This window comes from Macrobrachium nipponense, chromosome 25 (assembly GCF_015104395.2).
Source record: "Macrobrachium nipponense isolate FS-2020 chromosome 25, ASM1510439v2, whole genome shotgun sequence".
NCBI lineage: Eukaryota > Metazoa > Arthropoda > Malacostraca > Decapoda > Palaemonidae > Macrobrachium > Macrobrachium nipponense.
The window spans coordinates 24616085-24623777 of record NC_087214.1 but is presented as its reverse complement, the minus strand read 5'-3'; positions in this window follow the sequence as shown (position 1 = coordinate 24623777).

The following is a 7693-nucleotide window of genomic DNA, read 5'->3' as shown; positions in this document are numbered from 1 at the left end:
CTAAGTCTGTGCAGTAACAGCGCTTCAGCAATAACACCATAAGCATAATTTACAATTTGTTTTCCAGCTAACTTTGCATTAATTTGTTTATCTGTTAACAAATTTCCCTAGTCTGGTCTGCGTTTCAGACACACCCCTTTGGTATGAAGTTTAAATCTGACCTAATATTTTTTTCGCTTTTTCCCAATTTTTTTTTATCATTAAACAGAGCAGTATTTTCTTCTGTTAACCTGTCTACCAGTTGCTGAAGTTTTCTATTGACTTCTATTAAGTGGGCAGTAGATTTACAATCTATGAAGGCTTGCATAAATTTGCAAGAGAGACTTTGAAACAGATGACATCTTGCCAGGTTTGTTTGTTTATATGGTGTTTTTACGTTGCATGAGCGGAAAAAAGGGGGGGGGGGGGGCGGGTTTAATATGTAAATATAAAATCAATATGAAATGACCAGGATCATATCATTAAACTTTGCATTTTGAAGTGAAAAGGTAGAGATGGAAAAAATGCATTTTAAATGAGTCTTCGAATGATAAAGAATGTCAAGCGAGGACGAAGAAATGCACTTTTGTACGAGATATGAAGGTTCACAACTTCTTCCTTTCACTCATCCGCTAAAAAATACAAAGTAAAGGAGAATCAACCACGGGAAAAATCAGAACAAAAGATACAACACTAACAAAAAGTAACTAAAATAAACCAAAAAAAAAATCAACACTAATCAAAATATCAATTACTGCAATCGCATGACTAAAATCTACAATTTTCATATAAATCAATAAAATCTTGAAATCAACGAATCACCGAAAACAGCAATTAACTAATCACGAAAATCACCTTACGTAAATATTTACTTAAATCAACACTAAATCACAAAAGCTCTCAAATTATCAGTATAACAAATAGCAAATTCAACGAGTAGTCAAATACCTAAGAAATAAAAATATAGACTGCATTGAAATCATAGGTTCAATCTAGCAAGAATTTAATAAATTAAAATGCTTGAAATAATTTTCAAAACACTGGCATATAGAATATGTGACGCAAGAACAAGCATTAAAGCCCCTTATGCTTACCCTGTTGCGATAACAGTTCTGGCGAGTGTGGAAAAAATCATTCAATAGACGATCATCGCTAAGCAGCGTCCGGATCCCATCCTCGATGAATCAGTGTGTAATTATGTCCATGATAGAGAAAAAATCCATAGTAATTAATCCAGCACTAAATACGGTAGTAATCCAGGACAGAGTCATAAATCCAGTGTGAGTGTATAAATCCTTAAATCCACTTAAATAATGAGAGAGAGGGAAAGAGAGCTGCTCCTCGTCACTCCCGTGTAAGGTTATGCTGAAGACTGGTTAACTGTGTGAAAAAACTTCACAAAGACATTAGCGGCAGGCAGATATAACTCCTGTAAAGTAGTTACTATTTAAAAGCAAAGGGGCAATTAGCGACACTTCTGTATGCCAAATGTATAAATACTGAACTATTCAAATTGATAATTTGAAGTTTTTTCAATCTGCCCCCCGTGGATTTAAATTTAAATTTCTATACAAGACCAGATTGAGCTAGCTGCTTATTCTTCTCAGAACAAATCAAAGCAGCCCCCCGTTGAATTCTTGCAATATTGTCATTAAAAACAACATTAGAATCACTCTGAGGTACAAGATTTAAATCTAACTGATCAATAAGAGAATCACGTTAACCCATCACCTTTAACCAAAAGAATAGCAGACGATATATCCCTAAAAACAACACTTTTATTACCCTTGACCAATTGTACTTGAACAGCCTCACCAAGAGAATTATAAATAACATCAAGAACTCTAGCTAAAGGGTAATTGGGAGCCTTAACCATTGAATCCTTTATCAAAACTATGTCACCTTTTGAGATTTTAACGTGCTCTCTAGGGTAATTATCTCTGTATTTAGTTGCCTGATCTTACAATCCAAATAAGAATTCATTGTGATAACTAATACGCAATTTCTCTTTAATATGAATCAAACGCTGAAAGTCCTTACCCAAATCAGAAGAGTCATAATCATCAAGTTGACCTTCGGGATATATACATTCCATAACCTGTGTATCATATCCAAACTTCAAAAACTCAGGTGACAGCACCTGAAAATCATCATTCACATTCTGTTCCCTCAATGCGCCAAGTTCAGAAATGGGTTTCTTATTAGCGGAACATATGCATTGTTTAATTACATGAGAAAATTCCAGAAAATTTAGAATATTATTATGGATTGCTCCCTGTATTAACTTTCTTACCAGACCAACTCCGGACTCTATGATACCTCCAATACCACGATTCAGAGAACCACGAGGATATTGTGAAAATTCAGTGACATCGACACCCCTCTGATTGAAGAATTCCTGCACCTCACTTGCTTTCAGACATTCCTCAATCCATGTGAATGCACCACCAAGATTTGAGCCAGAATCTGAAAATACTTTGTTAGGCAAACCATAGTTGTAAACATGATTTTGAAAAGCCAATAAAAATCCTTTAGAATCAGCTGAAGTCACTATTTCAACATTAATCATGTTAGACCAAATACATTTAAAGATTACCCCATAGGTTTTAACTTTGTCACTTCCATACCTTGTGAAATATGGCCCAAAGTAATCAATGAAAAATACAGAAAAAAAACCTCTTTATGGGATTTACAATCCATTCTCTATAGTCATTAGCATTAACTTTAACTGGTTTACTATTAAAACGTTTACAGTGGTAACATTAATTCACAACCTTCTTAACTGTTGAAAATCCCTTAAGCAGAAAAAATGCCGGTTTCAATTTATGTAACACATAGTAAGTACCTGAGTGATTAAACTTCAAGTGAGTGTCCATTATCAGTATTCTACCGAAATCACTATTATTACTAATGAGCATTGGAGTTCTCGACATCATACCTTTAGACATCTTTCCCATCTTACATTTTACTCTAAGAATACCATCAGTCACAAAATACATTCATTCTACTAACTAGCTTAGGAATAGACTTTTTTGCTTTCCGTTTTGAAGTGAAAAAATCATGTAAATCTGGAAAGCAATTCTGTTGATCAAGCTTTAGCAAATCATAACTGCATTTTTGGTAGCTTGCATCTAATAAGGCAATTGACTGCTGGCTCTTAGAATTTATTCTTAATCTTATATTGTTTATGAAAAGCTTAACTTTCATTAGTACTTTAACCGCTTTGTCAAGTGAAGAATACTTAGTTATATCAACAACTGTACCAACTGACATATCTTCAACACTTGCCTTATTTACAACCAGCTTGGGTACACCCACATCACTAATCATGCCTGGATTAGGAATTACAAGCCATTCCAGTAAACTTAAATCTTCCCGTAACATCTCGGGTCCGGTCAAGTAACAAGAGTTTCTCAACTTTGAGAAAGATACTAATCTAGTAGTGAAATCTGCAGCATTTTCATTTGATCCTACATGAGCTAACTTCACCGAGTGTATAGACTTAGAGGTCGACAATATTTGTGATTCTATTATTCACATATACACTTCTCTTTTGAAGCTTTGTTCTCAAGTTCTCATAATCAGCTAGCCAACTTAAGGCAATCGTAGAATCTGAAAACAACATTACGTCATTAACTGCAATAGGCACAATACAAGAATTGAGCATTTTATACAGCTCAAAAGCCCTTTGCAATGCATACTCTTCTGCAGTGAGTTCGAGTACAGGCATAGTTCGCCCTTGCAGATTTTTATTCAGAATCTTATTATGGGCAGATACGAAGGATACCAACTTTGAATCTCTCTCCTGCAAGTAAATAACACATCCAATAAAGTTTTTACTCGCATTACTCATTGCAATTATATCAAAAGTAGACTTTCTGCTACCCATATATCTTGGTATCTCTAGCCTTTCACCATTATTGAATTGTGAAGCTATGTTTCTCCATTCATTTAGCTGAGCACCATGAAGAGTAGTATCCCATTTATCTTCATAATCCGACTGTAATTGCCTGAGGAAAATCTTATATCTGTTTAAAACAGGCAAGTTAGCATTATTCAAATCAAATATACTCATTACTGAACTCAAAATCTGCCTAGGAGTATCAGCTTCAACATTTAATTTTACACATGTGGCCTTTACTACATCATTATATCTGTCCCAGCACGTGCCAAGAATTTTAACCTCTTGTGGAGTCTCTGTGCCAACTTTATAGTCAATCTCATACTGAAATTGAGAATAATTAGTAACATACTGCTGCAATGGAAATTTATGCTGCTCAAATATTGTACTGGCTTCCCTGTGAACCATTTCAACTTCATCTTCATCTGCGCAGCCAATCAGAAAATTATCAACATAACTGCCCTGGTAGATTCTTTTTTTCAATTCCTGAATTTCTTCAGCATCACCATCTGTCTCCAATATTAGCTTATTATAAAGACTGCACTGCAACAGATATGGAGAAACAGACATCCCAAATATTACTCGCTTTGAGCGATACACAACAGGTGTAAAATCTCTGGATTCAACATCCTCAAACCAATAAAAGAGAAATTTTGAGGAATTCTCATCATCAATGGCAAATCTATGAAAGGCTTTTGAAATATCAAATCCAAGTACAAACTTGTCAAACCTCATCATGGTCAATGCATCACTTATTTTAAAATTCTTGTTGTAACCTGGGTGAATACATTGATTCAGACTAATGCCTTTACTACCATCAGGTCTCTTTTCTGCAAGATTCGCCATGTAAATAACTCTTACTTTCGTAGTATCTCTTTCTTCTTTAATTACAGGACTGTGGCTAATGAAGAAATATTTTGGAAATTTCCCGTTATATTCTTCAAAATCTTCAACTTTCTCAATGATTCCCAAATCAATTTGTGACTGGAAAACTTCAACAACTCGCTTTAGAACATTACAGTTCATGTATTTCTTCTTCAGACTGCACAGAACCTTGAAAGCAAGTCTCTCATTTGATCCAAGAAGATCTTTATATCTAGTCAACCAAGGAATTGGTACAACATAATATCTTTCAGAATGTTGCGTAAAATAAAATCTGTCACTTCTTGCTCAGTTTCATTAGTAACACATTCAATACAATTCTCTTCTTCCATATTTAAGAATATCTTACAATTATGACCCAACTGAGAATAATCCGCAACCTCTGCTATATCTGGCATGCTTCAAAATTACATATTCCATCAAGTGTTGGCACTTCATAGTCAAATCCATCAGAATCAATCTCCATAGTGCCAATGTATGAAGTAGTAGATTCTATTTCTTCAGAAATCTTCTTATTAGACATCAAAGATGTATCTGCTACATCGGAAAGATTCTTTATCCAGTCAGAAAAAGAACCAATCAATATTAGTTTATCATCAATTCTGTAAAAAGAAGTCAGTCTGTCTTTTTGACCTAGTACTCCACTCTCCATGCTCATCACACAATACCAATCCTTTGCACCTTTCAGTAGCTTTATATCATCAATGTCATGAATTCTGTTTACACCATTGAATTTATCATAAGCAACCTCATTACCACTCTGCCTTAGCAGTTCTATTAATTTAGACATATGAGGAGCTTTCATCTGAATTTTAATCTTAGGAATACAAATGCAAGTAATTTCATAACTTACATCACCAATCTTAAAAGGAAAACTCACTGACTTAGTACAAATCTTTTGATTAGTATTAATCCCCTTGATAATCAAATGTATCTTAGGATCTACTACCTTTAAGTTCAAGAAATCTGCTAAACTTTCCTCAATAAAGGAATTCTGGCATATGAATCCAAATCTGTATCCACTTTTACGCGATCATGTTCAGTTGTCACTGTTAGTAATGGTAATGAAGAATCAACAATATCCAAATGAATGGATGCTGTAACAGTTGATGGAATTTCATTAACACTCTCGACAACATTAACCACCTTTGTGGTAGTTTGTTTACTATTACTAGAATCTGTTGGCTTTGAGCTACACAAAAAACTCCAGTGTTTACCCTTTTTGCATTTGAAGCATACACCTGATGTTTGAAATCTGCACCCATTACTATTATGACCTGCTTTGAAGCATTTAAAGCACTTGTTCAATTCTTTCAATCGCTTTATTTTATCAGATACTTCCAAGTACTTTGTACAACTGGCAATTTTGTGATCTCTAGCATTACAAAGCATACATGTACTCCTTGTTACACTAGTATTCAAACTAGAAGCCAATACTGCGGTCTTACATGGACTTCCTTTACTAGTGTTTAATTGAACCAGTGACATCATCTAAAGTAGGATGAGACTTATTTGTGATCGCAACTATGATATCTTGAAATTTAGTAGGCAGTGAAGACCACACAAAATAAAGCATAACAGTGTCCAAATCAATAGTATTATCTTTCACTGCATCAATCAGCTTCTTAATATGAGCATAAAAAATATATGGATCATCCTTGCCCCAAACAAACCTCAAGTCAGTTAACTCTTTAATGAGGACAAACTTCGGAGGCATTTCATCAGCAAATGCTGCGATCAAAATTTGTTTAGCCTGACCATAAGTTTGCTGGGACACATTTATGGAACTAATCATAGCCTTTGCTCTACTATGACATTGCTGCTCAAGTAAATTATACCTCTCTACTTCATTTAAATTATACGGAGCAGTCAAGTGTTCAAAAACTTCAAAGAATCGCTTGCATGTAAATTTATCTTCCTTAGAATCTGCATAATACTGAGGCAAATTCAACTTGGGCAAATCAATTCTAGTTCTGCAAGGAGTTTTATTATCAATCTGTAAGGTGAGATTATCAAGTCTAGATTGCATTTTGTTTGACAGTAATTTAATTTTACGATAATATTCCTCACATTCAGAATCCTGCCTATCCAAATCCTCCTGCGGAACTAAGGAGTCCAGTCTAACTTTACTCAAAATCAAACCATCTAAGCTCTGCAATCTTTGACTGTACTCACTCAGAAAACTCAACTCTGTTTGCAATTCAGCTTTATCCAAAGAATCAACAGCATTACACAATTTAGTATACAATACACTAACCTTACTGTGTATAGTAGTACGTTCACGGTTTTCCGATTCCGTCATCTTTAACTAATAGACAACACACCACACACAAATCAACTTTCAAATAAAAAACTAACACGTATAACGCGAGAGGAGAGGGACCCGGACACCGCCCAACTAGACACGACCAACATTCCACACCAGTGCTTAAAAATATTAATCTAAAAGTTTGAAGGACCAAGCGGAAAAATTAGGGGGGGTTTAAATATGTAAATATAAAATCAATATGAAATGACCAGGATCATATAATTAAACTTTGCATTTTTAAGTGAAAAGGTAGAGATGGAAAAAATGCATTTTAAATATTTATAATAAATTTAATTTAAATGGTTAGACATTTATGAATACATATAATTTAAAATGAGATAAATTTCACTGTAGCAGCTGGTGGTGGAATGACGTAAACGAGTCTTCGAATGATTAAAGCTGGTATCACACTAGTCATTTCTTGCTCGTGGTTTTGGCCAGCATCCAGCCGATGCTCGCGAGCAAAAGTGTTGTATCGTCACACTAGGAACTCGTGGTTTCGAGGAGCCGTAGGAAAAAGTAAACAAAACTGATCAGCTGATATCATCATGGCGCCCAGAAATTGTCGGACTGTTGCAAGATGCGCTGCAGTGGTTTATTTTCTCGGAAACTTACGTGAATGC